The sequence below is a fragment of the Aedes albopictus genome, chromosome 3, assembly GCF_035046485.1.
Source record: "Aedes albopictus strain Foshan chromosome 3, AalbF5, whole genome shotgun sequence".
NCBI classification, from domain to species: domain Eukaryota; kingdom Metazoa; phylum Arthropoda; class Insecta; order Diptera; family Culicidae; genus Aedes; species Aedes albopictus.
In genome coordinates, this window is record NC_085138.1 from 32,279,306 (window position 1) to 32,296,994 (window position 17,689).

The 17,689-nt window shown below is 38.1% G+C and overlaps 1 protein-coding gene across 12 annotated transcripts in view; it reads right to left on the reverse strand.

The window, feature by feature from the left end:
- LOC109415966 (high affinity cGMP-specific 3',5'-cyclic phosphodiesterase 9A) overlaps nt 1-17,689 on the reverse strand; it is a 680,025-nt gene that overhangs the window by 295,142 nt on the left and 367,194 nt on the right. The window lies entirely within an intron of this gene.

The following is a 17,689-nucleotide window of genomic DNA, read 5'->3' on the forward strand; positions in this document are numbered from 1 at the left end:
AGCATTCCAAGTCGGCTGTAATCTCCCCCCATCAAGTGGAAATTCTTGTCTGATTGCTTCCGAAGATAGTTCCTCCTGGCCCCGTCCTGAAGTGTGTCGACACAATATTCCCAGACACCACCGGTCGGTTGGTCGATCGGTCGAGTGACAGTTCAGTATCAACCGTCGTCCATCGTCAGTTGTGGTGATTGTCTCCAGTCTGATGGAAGCAGTTGTGTAAATCATCATTCTCGATATCGCCACGGAGGAATGCTTTGCGGACAAGGATGGACATCTCTCTAGGTTGAGGATTTACAGAGTTTCATTATATCCCTTTGAAAATTCGAATGATTTTCATCGGACAGGAGGACGACCAGGACTATCACACTTTCCAGTATCCATCCCATGAGCCTCTACTCTACACTATGAAGACCACATCAATCATCGGTGTCAAACTAAGGATTGAGCTATCAACCTGGCAGAAGTGAAACTATAATGAAACCTTAATTCCACTCAATCAACAGGAACTGGATTGACTAAAGCAAAGCCACAATGACTCAGTGACTGACCACTGGTATCCGTTCGCCATATCGTAAATTGGTTTTAGGAGTTATTTCTAATTTTCCCACGAACTACATAACGACAAATGACTCCCCTGGAGTAAGGTGGACAAAAAGTCTAGAATATCCCGCCAGACTTCTTTGATGTTGTCAATCCATTTTTGTTCTATCCAACTATGCAACCAAAATTGACCATATGTCAATATTAGTTCGGTTTCTGCTGCCTGCTGGTAGTGACAACTAAAATAACGATTTCCTCCCTCCTGCTGATTTTCGAAGAACCGCAGATTTGCAGTCAAAGCTGCATAAATTTTGTTTAATTTTTGCGGTCAACCGACTTCCACAGGTCATCAAGTGGCGGCTTTTTGCCCCCAGCAAAAAAAGAAACAACCACAATTCTCGGTGGAGCTTTTTCCCGGACCTAACGCGGACACAGGACGAAAAAAAGTCCCTACAGAATGTGTGTGAAATCTGCGCACGTGATTCCACCACCTTTTTGCCCGAAGCATTTTCCCGGTCCTAGTGGCAGCGGCGCTGCTTTTTTCCCGCGGTATGTTGCATACATACACAAAGCGTCGTGGTGTTTGCCAAGGACCACGCTTCTCCAACATGTGCAAAATGAATGAACGTTGTTGGCACATACAATAGTGCGGGATGTGCTCGGCGAGCGTGGTGCAATAATATTGACTCGCTCTAAACATTGTTGATCATCGACAGATGGAACTGACGGGGACGTTGTGTAACGAATACTGATTTGCTGCTTGCTGTGTGTTGCTGTGAATATTTGTTATAGCTTGTAACACTGAAACATTGTTTTGAAACATGAGAATCAGAATCGCTAAATTTGATTGTTGGTTAGGGCACCGAAAATCTTCGAAAGGAATATTGAAGAATTGGCACTATACAACAAAATAGATTTTGACTAACACGGTTTTCAAGTCTAAATAATCTAAAAGATAGTTCACATATTCAGGTTACTCAATTCTAGGCTGAATGAGAGTAGTTATATACATTACATAGGCAACAAAATGTGGTAAAATAGGTAGGATATGATCAATTAGTGAACTTCTTTGGGTAGGACAGTCACTATGTTCATGATTATTCTACTTTATATATTTAAACAACAACTGGAGTTCTACCAAAAGCTCTATCGATATTTTCACCAAGAATTTCAGGAAATTTCCAAAAACTTCAACCCAGCATTGCACTGCAGCTTTTCCTCATAGCTCATTCCAGCGTTCTTTCACAAATTACTACTAAGATTGTTCCAGAAGTTACTCAAGAGATTTCACTAACCTTGAGCCCTACGGATTCTTCTAAAAAATGTCCCAGCATTTCTACAAGAAAGCTGATTATCTTTCCAGGAATATCAGGAATTTATTCAGGAATATCAATTGCTTTTTACCTTCCCAATCCCCATATACAGTGGGGACCCGATTTTGTCAGCCCCCGATTTTGTCAGCTTTCTGACCCGATTTTGTCAGCCTTTTTTGAAGTAAAAAATTAATTTGTATTTCATTCAGAACTCCAATTTTATAATCATTACTAATTGCAGTTGATGTCTTTAGGCGTCATAGAAAAATTACGCAATGAACAAAACTCGTATAACTTTTGAAAACGACCAAACTTTTTTTGTAAACTTACACATTACGGCAATTTTAGCACCCAACCCTCGCCAATGTTTTAAACCAATATTGTTTTAAATTGCTAAAAGATTCCAGCTCTATCTCTTCTTGGCATAACGTTCCAACTGGGACACAGCCTGCTCCTCAGCTTAGTATTTTATGAGAAATTTTACAATTTTTAAATGAGATTCCCCACAGCCAATGTTTTTTTTTTGCACATTGTGCATATATTGTGTGGTAGTCATGAAGATATTTTATACACAAGGTAGTTAAGGAAATGTCGATTATGAAATGGATTCTGAGCTAACCGGGAATCAAACTCGTTACCCTCAGTATGGTTTTGCTGATTGCACGTGCGCATACCACATCGGCTATAAGGGCTTAAAGACTATTCTTCTTTATTTCCTCTGGAACAGAACAAACAATAAACGCTGCCTGCTGTTGTGATTACAAGGATTGACTGTCAATCCATTTACTTGTTTCTGGCAACTCTGAGATTCCCCTAGGTTTACTTGTTTGGATTGATCCTGATAGGCTAACATTTGAAAAGGGCGTAATTTTGGTTCTCCCTTCCTTCTGAGCATATGGCCCATTTTTCATGTAATCTCTGACCAGTAGCAGATAGAGCAGACTCCCTTTTATCTAATAACGGGATAAGTTTGCATAAATAAATTGAAATCTGCCCTTTTTTACATGTTCGTCTAGATTTATTATGAAATTTCCATTGTTGATTTGGCATCGTACACAAATTACGTAACGCAATAGGGGGAGGGGGGGAGTCCAGCTTAGCGTTACGATCCATAAAAAATATTTTTGATTTTCATACAAAAAGCGTTACAAGGGGGAGGGGGGGGGGTCTGAAAATTCCGATTTTAGCGTTACGTAATTTGTGTACCATGCCTTTCCTGCTTGGATTGCTTAAAAAATGTTGTGAGAATTGTATTCATTAGTAACGCTTAAGAATTCGAGATGGAATACCCCCAAAAATTCTTGCTGCGATTCCTTCAAAAACTTTTGCGTGGTTTCTTGTAAGAATTTTTGCTGGTATTTCTCCAAGAATTCCGCCGGAAATTTTGAAAGGATTTTTTTCGGGAATTTTATAACGATTTATTAAATTATGCCTCTTTAAGATTCTCTCAGGCATTCCTCCTGTGATTTCCCCAGAAGCTGTTCTTGAGACTTGTTCTGGAACTCCTGCTAGGATTCCTCCAAAAGTTTTGCTGATATTCTGACAGCATTTTTTTCAAAAATTTTCCTCATGAACTCCTACAGCGATGTAGCCAGGGGTTTCTCCAAGGATTTCTCCAACAATTCCTCCTACAATTACTACGTGGATTTATCAAATTTCTCAAATAGAAGAGAATGTGCCTCTGGAGCCAACCTACAGATGAATAAATTTAGCGATTTTCCTAGGGATTTGTTCAAGAATTCCTCTTAGGATTCCTTCAGGGATCCTTCTAAGAATTTGTAAAATGTTCCTCTATTAATGCCTTCCGTAATTACTCATACAAGAATTCCTCTAGAGATTTCACTATGATTCCTTTGTTAGATTTCCCAATTGGTCATCCTGTATGGATTTCCCGGGGGTCCCGCAAGAGGGTTACCTCCTGGTATTTCTTAACGAAAATCCTTTGGTATTGCTTCTGAAATTCCTTTAGAAAATTTTATTGGAAACTCTTCTGGAATTCATGCTAGAATTTAACAATTCATTTATGTAATGGTTTTTCCTTAAACTGCTCCAGATATTCCCCCAGTACTTTTTCCAGAAATTCCCCCATGAATTTCTAAAAGAGATTTTTTCAAAGATTGCAATAGGAATTCTTTCGATGATTTTGCAGAAAATGCTAAAGAAATGCCTCTAGAGATTTCTACGTATATTGCAGTAAGGATTCTTTCAGAAATTACTTGAAGGATTTATAAGGAGCTCCTGTAAAGGTTTTTGCAGAAACTACTTAGGGTCGGGAATGCCTTGAAGGTTACGTTCCGTATATCCTCGGGTAGTTTCTCTAAAAAAATCCTCGAACATTTCTTCTAAGATTTCCACAGAGATGCTTTAGAGATAAGGCTCAGGAAATTAAAGTGGAAAGGCAGCGGAAACGTAGCCAATTAGGACAGTATGAGTGTCTATACTTGTCAATCCGATGTTGAATAAGTGTAATCAGTTTCGTACCTTTTAATTCCGCCCTATGTTGCTTATCCTTTAACAGATACGCGTATTTCGACTACCACTTGTAGTCTTCCTCAGTGTCAGTTATCCACAAAATCAGATGTTTGTTTATTTTCATTCGTTGACACCCGACTAGAAAATTTTACATATCAAGTTTATATCATATTGTGTTATGATGTTATAATATTTTTCTATAACTAGTTATGTTATAAACTAGATGCAGGATGATGTTAAAATAACTAAAATTGTAATAAAAAGTACACTAGCCTAATCAAGATTATAACCTATTTTGTTATAATCATATCAAAATTATAACAAAATGAGATATGAATTTTAGTCTCAGGATTACTAGTTTGTATCAAAATTGGATACAATTTTGTAACATAACAAATGTCGAACTTCAAACTAAATTCTAATAAAATGCACAGTGGGAAAAAATAGGTATAAAACGCGAATAATTTCAATATCTCTGCTCGGAGTGGATGGATTCGAATGAATTTCTGACACAAACTGCAAAAATCTCTACAGTTTCAGATAAGGAGAGTGTCATTCATCGCATGATGCTGGAAATCAGTGAATTTAGCTCGTTTTACCCCACTCTCTCTATCAAACACCTTTTTGAGAAAATCCTCCTTCTATTCCCGACTGGCGCGCAAAATAAATTACTTATTCAACTCGTATTTGTGTAAAAACTTCCATAGTATCGGCAATTTAACATAAGGTTGGTCCTGCTGTTATCGATTGCGTTCCACTCCGGGCGGAGATACATGTGAAATTTCAAAGAAATAGGGGATATCGGGGTTATTTGAAGATATTTCAATTTTTAAGGCCGTGCAGTGACCAAATCAGCTCCATTCGATACTACGGAAGTTTTTAAACATTCACGACTTAAAAAAAAAACATTTATTTTGTACTTCAGAAATTTTCGAAAAAGATGAAAAAGAGAGAGAGTGGGGTAAAACGAATTAAATACATTGACTTCCAGCATCGTGCGGCGAATCACACGTTCCTTATCTGAAACTATAGAGAGTTTTACAGTTTGTGTCAAAAATTCATTCAAACCCATTCACTCCGAGCAGAGATATTGAATTTATTCGCGTTTTATACCTATTTTTTCCCATTGTGCAATGAGTTATAAAACAACATTTGTAACATAATGTGATATAATTGAGTTATGGAATTTCGTAAACACCAAAAATTTTGAACATGATTATATCACAATAAGTTATGAATATCTTAGTTTGTTAGGATTATGTTTTATTTTTGTTACATTTTTCTAGTCGGGCAGCTAAAGTTAGATGTTATGATTTAAACTGCACTAACCAGTGTCAACTATCTTCTGTAGACCACAATTGCTAAGCTAGGAGAAGGCTGTGTTCCAGTAGGAATGTTTTGACAAGAAGAAAAAGAAATAAAAGATTTAATAGTTATGCTGCAAAAAAGCACTGAATGTTAACTTTGCCAAATACCATTTTTTTTTTCTGTGTTGATTTTTTTTACCACAAAAGGTTCGATCAAATATTACGAAACGCAAAATTTGGCAATTTTAGACCCTATCCGCTATCCCTCCACCACGTAACTATTTTTGAAAGAGAAATTTTAAAATTTTGTATGAAGCGTAACACAGCGCTGGACCCCCCCCCCCCTTATTGGCGTTACGTAATATTTGAACGAACCCAAAGCAGACCCTTCACACCTATCTCCGTCTAAGACGTGCTCAGAACAATTTTTCATGAATAAAAAAATGATTTTAAAAAATGTCCCGATTTTGTCAGGTACCCGATTTTGTCAGCCCAAAATGCTACCAGGGGTTGACAAAATCGGGTCCCTACTATATTTCTGTTCTGCTTTGTGATCAAATTTTGCAATAAAACATCAGAAAAAAAAGGTCGAACAGGGAAAAAACAGGTTACTTCTTGCAAAAATTGCTTTTAAAATTCATCAAAATGTTCCTTCTAATACTACTCCAGAAGTTCCTCCGAAGTTTCCATTGGATTTTCGCACAGCAATTGCCTACAAATTCTTTCAAAAGTTTTTTCTGAAAATCTGAGATTCTTCCAGGAAATCCTTCTGGGAGTTGTCCAAGATTCTGTTCGGTCTGGGATAGTTGCATTTCGACCTCCAATACTTCAAAGAACTTTTGCTATATTATGTTTCGAATCACCTTTACAATTTCTCTAGAATTCCTTACAATGTTCTTTTCAGCTACGCCTTCTGGGAATCTTGCAGGAATTTATTCTAAGAATCCTTCAGGATTTCCTTCTAGAACTCATACATAAGCTCGTTCTGAAAATCAGTGCACTCCAGTGTATCCGAAATCTCTAGAAACATGGCCCAAGCTAGGTTTCAGAACTGGTCAATAAGGGGACATCAGGTATCATCCGGATACGTGTCCAGCGTATCTAAAATATCCTAAAATATGTATCGATAGTCATAATTTGTAAAACCATGAAGTTTGATATGTCGCAAGCTAGGTTTCAGAACCGGTCAGAATTTGGCCACTTCCCAGGAGGCAGCAGGTTTCCGTAACAGTGGCCAGTGTATCTGAAACCTCTAGAAACATGGCCCAATACTCTTGTTTTTCAAAATCGTGACGTTTGATATGCCACAAGCTAGTTTTCGAAGGCGAATTATAGGTTGCGCCTCTATCTGATACCAAGTATCCCCGGTCATAAATCCGGAACAACGAAAAAATCCGGAACTATGATCCTGGTTCCATAAACTAGAAGGATTTTGTGATCAACTGTCAAAATTTCATTAACTTTCGTGGAGAAACGACTAAGAATTAGATTTTTAATGTTTTGAAATTCATTTCATTTCATTTATTTCATTTACTTCATGAAGCTTTGATATTAGTCTAATTTACACGAATCCTAATGAACTTATGTTCTTTAAAAGGGTCATTTTTAGCAGTTGGTTAAACTAGCTATTGCTATCTATCTATTAGTGTATAATAAAGTTTTGGATATTGGTTGTAATGTAATTCGTTATACCTTTTTAAACACATTAATCGAAGCGGAATGCTCAATGTTATCCGGTATCTGATTATAAATACTTGGACCCATTTTCACAAATCTTCTTCTCCCTACTTCCCACTACGCTGTAGCAGATGAGCTTGTCTAGTTTGATGCTGATGGTGAGCTGCATTAAAACGCCAATTGTGGTGAAAATTCTCGTTGTTGACAATCTTAAACATTGTTACTCCAACCTTCACGGTATATAGCCCGACAACTGGGAGAATGTTGTGGTCCAATGCGCTGTACAGGGTGTCTGTAGGTTGAAGGAATGGTAACCTGTAAATGGCTTTCACGCACCGATTCTGTTGTACCTGTATCTTCTTTAAGTACGTGTTGTACGTAGAGCCCCAAACAGATATACCGTATTGATATCGACAGTGGATGAACGCGTAGTACATATTCAAGAGGACGTGACGTGGCACAAGCGAAGAAAGTTTACGTAGTATTCCGCACAGTGATGCACACTTGGCAACTATTTCACGGATGTGGAGGTCCCATTTTAAACGATTGTCAATGAGCACGCCTAAGAATTTGGAACTGTTGACTTCTTCAATAACGACTCCTCCAACTCTCAAAACTGGACGATACTGGGCATCGTTGATACCAAAAAGCATCATTTTGGTTTTTGCAGGTTTAACGCCAGAAGATGGTTCTCCAGATAATTTATTACGATTTTATAGATCGGTCGACATATACACGGGAAAAAAATCGTTGCCGGATCCATGACTAAAATGTTATGAAATCATAAAACTTGTCGCTTCATGATATTGTAACTACAAGTCATGATATCATGACGTTAACAATGATTATCATACATAATAATAACTGATTCCATCAACAAAAGCCATGTCCGTCAAAAGCGTTATGAAAAAATTAAGCTCGTTTTCATAAATTGAATACCATAAAGCATAGTCATGGTAGCATGGCTCTGAGTCATAAAACTATGACGCTGAGTCATCTCAACCAGACGCTGAGTCGTATAAACATAGCGCAGAGTCATAAAATCATGAATCACAACAAACGAATTTGGGCACTGTAAGCGTTACGCAAACCCTCGCGCAGAATCACCTACGCCATTTTTGTCACTTCTGTCAAGGCGCCTTTTGTGAGCGGCAGTGTTTTCCGGTGAGATTTTTTTTTGGTTTTCGAAAAAGTGTAGTGAATTGTTCTTACTTAAATAGTAGTAAACTATATAATTATTGAACTACATTCCAGAAGTTGAAAGTGAAAAAACTCCTTATTCCGGCACAAAACTCCGGCCAGCTTCATCAGCAGCAGAACAATCAAGCTCACGTAATGATTTTATTACTACTAACAATTTATACAATTAAGCCTTGCTTTATTTTATTATATATTTTTTTTAATAGAAATCTTTTCTTTTCTATGCAGACGGCGGGCGACATGGAACATAAAATCAGCACGCGCTTGGATTTCCTTAAGGAAAAATTCGAGAACCTTAATTTGCTGCCGCAAATTGTTTCGGTTGGGCATCGCGGGGAGAAGGAGCGGTGCTCGTTATTTTCAGGGGAGCGGAGTACAAGGCAGACCACATCCTCCATGCCATTTGCATTTGCATGCAAGTGATATATGTTTTGAATCTCCAGTATGCACCAGACTGCAAGCCCCTCTAGATGTTCTTGCAGGCTCATCTGTTCAAAATCCCAGCGGTAGATCTACCCAAAAGCACCCGTGATTAACTGCGGGCTATTGAGTAGGTTGAAGGCACAACGATGAATAAATATTGACAAATATCAGAATCATAAAAATTACTTCAATATTCAGGAACCTTGTTCATGATTTCAGAGTGCGTGCTTCACGATAACATGACCTTAAATGCCACTTTGCACCAATTAATCCGATAGTATAAATTACAAATACTAGAATCATGCATACTGCTTATGTTTTTATAACATTAGGTAATAAATCTAGAACATGCTTTATGATAACATGACCAGTACTACCATTTTTCGCAAATCGATCCAGTTCCATAAATGACAAATACTTGCACCATGAGTAATGCTCAAGCTTTCATAAATTTAGTTCATAGTTTGAGTACGTACTTCATGATAATATGAACCGACTTACCAAAATTCGCTAATAAAACTGGAACCATAAATGACAACTACTAGTTCTATGAATACCGCTTCTGGTTTTATGAATCTAGTTAATAGTTCTGGTATTCATGGGCATGATATCATGACTCAACTTAAAAATTTTTGTCAAGAAATATTAAAAACGTAACGCCAAGGTGACGTTACGGCAACATGAGTCATGAAATTATGACCTTTTTTTGTGGTGTAGATTTATAACATGAAAACACACATTTTACGCGAAACCATGAATCATTTAGCAGGTTCCAAGCAGCGGATTTTTTCCCGTGTATTGATTCAGCTCATAAGCATTACTGGCTTCGTACGAAATTGCCGTATCGTCCGCGAATAGTCTCAGCTTTCCTTTCAAATTCAACCTTGCTATGTCGTTAACGTATATTAAAAATAGTAAAGGCCCGAGATCGCTACACGCAAATAAATCCGTTCCGAAAACTGTCCACATCTAGTCACGAGTTCCAGAACAAGCGAGAACTTCATTTACAAATATACACCGTGATTTAAAATCACGATATCATAAAATCTGTGCCACTCAATGTACGTAACGTCTGAGTAACGCATCGCCAACAACAGTTGCGGAACGAAACTCACAACAACGTGATCTGTGTTCTAGAAGCCGTGATTCGAATTCACGGCTCCGAGAACATAGTTCATGGTCCACAACAAATTGACAGGCCCAGCAGAACAAAAATCATGAGAACAGGAACTGTGTTCTTAAAACCGTGATTTATTTCACGGCACTGAGAACTTAGTTCACGGTCTGCCGCAGAACGCTATGCGCTGTCAGAACAAAAAACATTTAATTAGGAATTCGTTCTAGCTGTGATCAGTGTTTGTTCCCGGTTGTCATCCATGAAAAGTGCTGAAAAAGTAGGATTTCGGAGATATTTTTCGCCCTGTGATCATTTTGGGTGAAGGGTGAATTATTCTCGTAGCAGCAAAGTTTAGAATCTGTTCCCAAAAGGCTGTTTATCACTTGATCTCCTAAATTAAGCTCTAGTTTGAAAGAGATAGAGAAGAATTCTGCGGCAGACGCCATTGCTGGTAGAAAAGCTGCTCCTCCGAATTCTTGACTGTTTTTTTTTTATTTCAGAATAATCAATGGAACAAGTTTGCTGAACGCTGGTATACTTCCACGCTAGACCCTTTCAGTTTTCAGAATTTCAATCGCTTTATCCCGGTCACTAATAACAAACTTCCACATTTAAACTTTACGAAAAAGAATAACACTAAATGTGATGGTTGTTTAAAACAGATTTCAGCCCAGAAATCATTCGACCATTCTGTGATCTGAACGCTTACCACTTCTTGTTGGGTGACGATCCGTTTTGTTTTTTATTTTTTCCTCATCGATGCGTTACAGAAAGTGACAGCTACATATAGTCGTGATTTTAATTCGCGATATCGAGCACAAAATCACGCGCATGGGATTTCAATATCACGAAACCAGGAACTCTGTTCTTGCATTATGGATCGTAACGAGTTTGTTGATAATAAGAAACAAATATGAACTTTTTCCCAAGAATCAAGAACAAGTTCACAGAAATGATTTGCAATGAATCACGGAAAGCAGAACTATGTCACGAAATTAAGCTTAAGGGGTGTTCCAGTTGTCATGATTTTTCGTTCTCAAAAATCAGAACGGATTTTTAAGCGTGTACCTTGCGGTACACCACACCTACTGACGCAGGGTGTACTTTTTATTCCAGATACCACAACTTGTTGATAGCGATCAGTTAAATAGCTGCGTAGAAGGTCATTAGCAGTTCCGCGAATCCCATATGCATCCAGTTTTTTCAACAGAATTCGATGATTTATAGTTTCGAATGCCTTTGAAAGATCCGAAAATACCGCTCCAGCAGACATTTTTCGATCGATGGCGCAAGCAATATCATCAACCAATTCTAATACTGCAACCACCGTTGACGAGCCTCGACGAAATCCGAATTGACGGTGATAAAGCAATCCAGTAACATCCATGAAATCATTTAGCCGCAAGGATAGAATTTTCTCAAAAACTTTGTTGATTGATGACAGAACATATATTGACCAATAGTTTGTTGGATCCTTTGGATTACCTCCCTTGAAGACAGGAAACACGAGTGCCGTTTTGAGACAATTCGGGTATATTCCCAAGGAAACGCTGTCATTGAAACAATTGCACAATATGGCAGACAATGCTACGCTGTTTTGTTTCAGTGCCATACCCGAGAACCCATCTATTCCAGTAGCCTTAGATACATCCAATCCAGAGATGATGTTAGAAACTTCCATTTGAGACGTTGGTCGTATGAACATTGATCTATTAGTCATCATGTTGAATTTGTTGATGTTTCCGTCTGAAACCAGGTTGCTTGCAAGCTTCTCCCCAACAGATGAAAAGAAGGAACTGAAGATTTGTCCGACATCAGCAGGGTTGGCGCTTTCGATTACATCAGCCTCGAGAACTGGCGACTTTTCCTTCCCGGATATGCTACCATTTATTTCGTTTATTTTGCTCCAAAGTTGTTAAGGGTTGTTAGAGGAGAAAAATCGTTGATAATATGCTGATTTAGCACGATGTTTAGCGTTGGTTAGCAAGTGGTTCACGTGTTCCAGAAGACTTTTGAGACGCGTATTTAGTCTGTCTCTTTTTCATCTTTGAAACAAGTTATTGGAGATTTTACTTAGTTTCCAGATGTCAAAGTTATACCATGGGCAGGTGTTGGGTTTCACTTTGACCTCAACCGATATTGTGTTCGAAAATCTGTTTACTAGCTGATGGTATTTATTGGTGATAAGCGAGATGCGATCGTTAGGGTCGAGTAAGCTGAAGTCGGATGACTGTAGAAACCTTTGGAAGCTAGAATTCACCAATCGGTGGTTCACCAGAGTTTTTGTTAGCGTTTTACTAGTCTTGCTCATTTTTGTAGTGAATTGTGACAGAACATATCGGTGGTCGCTAAGATTGCAGTCGATTGTATAGTTTTTGATGCTATTGGAATTATCTGCTTGGGTAACCACATGATCGAGCAAGTAATTGCTGGCTGGACACGTAATGTGCGTGTTTGTCACGATCATATTATATGACGCCAACAATTGTAGATAACGTTGGGTTCCTTTAGATACCAAATCATTCACTGCAATATGCATATCACCTAGTAAGAAGCAAGGCCATTGGGAGTCTCCCGAAGATACTATGTTCTCAACATGATTTAAAAAGCTGTTGACGTCATAGCCAGGCGGACGATAGATGCCATGGACTATGACACGACTAGAGGAAGCCAGAAGTTCTACCGCTACATGGTGATATCCGTTATCCTTCGTGTTAAACCCATCTCGAACAAATACTGCTAGGCCGCCAAAGGAGTTGCTTCGACATGAGTAGATACTATCATATCCAGGAATATTATAAAATTTTGATCTTCCTTCTTTGATCCACGTTTCTCCTATCACCACAACATCGACTACTATGCTCAAGTTTTGAAGAAAAATGCCAAAAGTGTCAAGTTTAGTATAGCTGTTTATACCTCGAATGTTAATTTGCAACATAGTTATTCCAACGGATGAGGTTATCTGCGCAGATGCGTTGTCTAAATAGTGATGTGTAGCATGATTTAAGTGCTCCATTTTGATACTTTAGCTATGTGCAACTGTGGTGTTGACAAAATTTACTATCTGCTTGATAGAAGCTTATTCAAATCAGCTCGATTTTACACCTTGATAGGCCTGGAGTCTTGCGATTGTTTGACAAGTATAACTCCATTTCGACTAGGCCAAACATATTGGAGTTTCAACGAATTTTTGTGCTTTTTGAGGTCTTGAGGTCTTCAGTAATATCCGTGATAAAAAGGCATTGATTGCGAAGAAAAAGCAATTTGGCCTGTTGAAAGTGTCTATGATTGGAAGTGTGCGTTGGCCTCATGGCTGGTCCAACAAAATTTATATCAGGGATGATTTGTCGCCACTATCGATGGACATCTTTCAAGACCTCTCTCTCTCTCTCTTCTTGGCGTAACGTCCTCCTGGGACAAAGCCTGCTTCTCAGCGTAGTGTTTTATGAGCACTTCCACAGTTATTAACTGAGAGCTTCCTCTGCCAATGACCATTTTGCATGCGTATATCGTGTGGCAGGCACGAAGATACTCTATGCCCAAGGAAGTCAAGGAAATTTCCTTTACGAAAAGATCCTGGACCGACCGGGAATCGAACCCGTCACCCTCAGCATGGTCATGCTGAATACCCGTGCGTTTACCGCCTCGGCTATATGGGCCCCACCAATTACACGAAGTTAATTATCTACAAAACGCTGATAAGACCGGTGTCCTCTATGGGCACGAAACATGGGCCCTACGTGCAGAGGACCAACGCGCCCTTGGAGTTTTCGAACGGAAGGTATTGCGTACGATGCTGGGTCATTAGGCCGAATGGTCATCAGGACGAATTGAAAGTTAGCCGTTGTTATTACCTTTTCCAACATTTTGGCCAAAAACTAGTTTAACAATAAAACTAGAAAGAATAGCCTATGTTTTAAAGAAGGAAAAATTTATGAATTGAATGATACTAGAAAGAACAGCCTGTAGTAAAATATCAGTAGATTCAGCATCAATAAAGTATCTTCGTGCCTGCCACACGATATGCGCATGCAAAATGGTCATTGGCAGAGGAAGCTCTCAGTTAATAACTGTGGAAGTGCTCATAGAACACTAAGCTGAGAAGCAGGCTTTGTCCCAATGAGGACGTTACGCCAAGAAGAGAGAGAGAAGCAGGCTTTGTCTCAGTGGGGACGTAACGGCAAGAAGAAGACTCAATGACCATTCGGCCTGATGACCATTCGGCCTAATGACCATTCGGCCTAATGACCATTCGGCCTAATGACCATTCGGCCTAATGACCATTCGGCCTAATGACCATTCGGCCTAATGACCATTCGGCCTAATGACCATTCGGCCTAATGACCATTCGGCCTAATGACCTTCGGCCGAATGGCCTGACACCATTGCGTACCATCTACGGCGGAGTGCAGATGGAAGACGGGACTTGGAGAAGGCGAATGAACCACGAGCTGCATCAGCTGCTAAGAGAACCAACCATCGTCCATACCGCAAAATCGGGAGGCTATGATGATGGGCGGGTCACGTCATCAGGGTGTCGGATAGCAACCCGACTAAAATGGTTCTCGAGAGTCATCCGACCGGTACAAGAAGACGTGGAGCGCAGCGAGCTAGGTGGGTCGACCAAGTGGAGGACGATCTGCGGACCCTACGCAGAGTGCGGAACTGGAGACAAACAGCCATGGACCGAGTGGAATGGAGACGGCTACTATGTACAGCAGAGGCCACCCCGGCCTTAGCCTGATGGACGAGAGAGAGAGAGATTCCACTAACACGCCCAGGTTCATCATCATCTAAGAATTACATTTATTTTTCTAACAATCAAATTACAGCTGAGCGATTCCAAGCAACAGCATCAAAATTAAGCAAATTTTTTAATTCATGATTTTCTATTGAACTGAAACTTTGCACAGTTTTTCAGTTCCATCTAAATCGCCATTTTTCGATATCAAATTTTAATTTTGAATCACGACTAACTTTTCAAAAGGGTGTAAGTGAAAATGGTTCAAAAATATTCAAAAATCTGCACAGCCAAAATGGTTCGTTCGATTGCTATGAATTTTTCAGCAAAGTTAGATAACTAAATGGTGATTCCTAAGAAAATATACACTGTGAAAAAAAATCTTTTTTAACATTAAAAAATATCATTTTTGCCACAAAAACTCAAATATCTCAAAACCCTATCTTTTTACCAACGTAATTTTTTTAGCGAAGACGGTCCATTATATTAGCAATCTACCATAAAAATTTGGTGATGGTAAACTAATAAACAAAAAAGTTATAACATTTCAAACATTTCACGATTTTCACATTTGGTAAATATTTTTTTCTGTGTAAATTATTTCGGTCAGAAATCGCAGTTTGATGCTGATTTTATTGTTAAGCAAAGTTAGATAACTAAATGGTGATTCCTAAGAAAATATACACTGTGAAAAAAAAATCTTTTTTAATCTTAAAAAATATCATTTTTGTCACAAAAACTCAAATATCTCAAAACCCTATCTTTTTACCAACGTAATTTTTTAGGGAAAACGGTCCATTGTATTAACAATCTACCATAAAAATTTGGTGATGATGAACTAATAAACAAAAAAGTTATGACAATTAAAACATTTCACAATTATCACATTTAGTAATATTTTTTTTAAGTGTAAATTATTTCGGCCGGAAATCGCAGTTTGATGCTGATTTTATTGTTAATGGTCGTGCGTGAGTAAAACAAGCTGTTTTTATTATGTATTATGTATATTATATGTACAGTAATGTTCCGATTTTATCACGCCCTCCGCGCATTAGTCGTTTAAGGTACACCGGAGCAAGTTGAAATGGGTGGGGCAAGATGAAACACGAAGTTTTGAAACAGATTTCAATACAATTTTGTAATTTATCTTTCGTTAAAAGATTGTTTGAATCAAAAACTATGCGTTACGGCGATCAAACTATTTATTATCATTAGAAAACATCATGTTAACCCGCTTTTTCATCTTGCTCCACCCGTTTCAACTTGCCCCGGTGTACCTTATTCATTAATTTGCTGTTACATTTGAGGACAAGTGTTTTCCCTCTTCTTCAAGATGAATGTTGAGAGCGTGTTTTGCAACGTTAAAAATATTGAAATGGGTATAGATGTTGAAGAATATTCCAAAACATTTTTGAAAAGGGGCGTGATTAAATTGTTTAAACAGATGTCGCTGATGGTGCGGTGGCATGACTCTCTGCACTTAGCACTTCTGGCAATTTCTCAGTTGTTGTCGTTTTAGAACTTCCTGCGCTCTGCTTTACCGATGATATACAGATGGCTCGTTTGTCAAAGTCTAGACGGCAGGACGTGCAAGTAAATTTGTATTCAATGTGGGCATTTGGGCATAACGAGTCTCTTTCAGTTTATCTATGGTGCTTTCGGTGAGATTTCGTAACTCTTTTGAACATTTTTTTTTTCATCAAACGGTCTACAAGAGAGCGTTGAGTTGAAGACCTTTGAGAAAGCGACTGTTCATGTTGTTCGTTAGATTATAATAAACAAAATCACTTATTAGTTTTAACTGACTAGTTTGGTGTTGTTTGCTTGACTGAAGAAAAAAATTACTAATAATTAATTTAATATCCATAGCGAAGTATTTCTTTGCTTTTTCGTGAGCATTGTCATGGTATGTATACAGACACACAAACGTAACACTGACGAAATTTTCATTGACCACGCCTTTAACGATCATTTTGAATCTTGGTTGTGGCTTTCATAACCAGAAGAGCGCCCATCGTGCGTTTGACGTTTCACACCAGCGCCTTCTGATGACGATATTGCACAACGCAGTGTTTCGTGAAACATTTCCACCAGGTGGTGTTAGTGTGAACTGGGCGATGGATTTTCACGAAAATTGTTCTAGGCGTTTCGTCTGTTTGTCTATGGTATGTACCTCTCATGCATTTGTTGTTGTTGAAGTTACTCACATTCTTCCGATCATAAAGTCTGTTCTTTAAGAGGTAATTTTTTTTTAGATAAACTAGACGTATACGCGTATATAAAACTTTTATTATACAGCTTTTCTCTTAAAAATAAGTTTAATTCCATTTTTCTTATAATCAACAGCTTTTCAACACTATCAAGGGATTTTTTCACCAGTCACGTACAATAAAAAGTATGACACTCTCAATGTTTTTGATCACAACACTGGATCGCGTCTAAGTTTCAAATAGATACTACAGCAATTATGAATAATCAAACAAAAATATCATGAAAACAATTTGTTTAATTCAGGCGATAGCCTTTACAATAAAATCAACATCAAAATATAATTCTCGAAATAATTTACACAGAAAAAATTTTTTTTTTGTTACTAAATGTAAAAATTGTGAAATGTTTGAAATGTCATAACTTTTTTGTTTATCAGTTTACCATCACCAAAATTTTATGGTAGATAGCTGATATAATGGGCCATTTCCCCTAAAAAATTGACGTTGGTAAAAAGATAGGGTTTTGAGATATTTGAGTTTTTGTGACAGTGTATATTTTCTAAGGAATCATCATTTAGTTATCTAACTTTGCTGAAAAATTCATAACAATCGAACAATCCGTTTTTGCTGTACAGCTTTTAGAATATTTTTGAACTATTTTCGCATACACCCTTTTGAAAAGTTAGTCG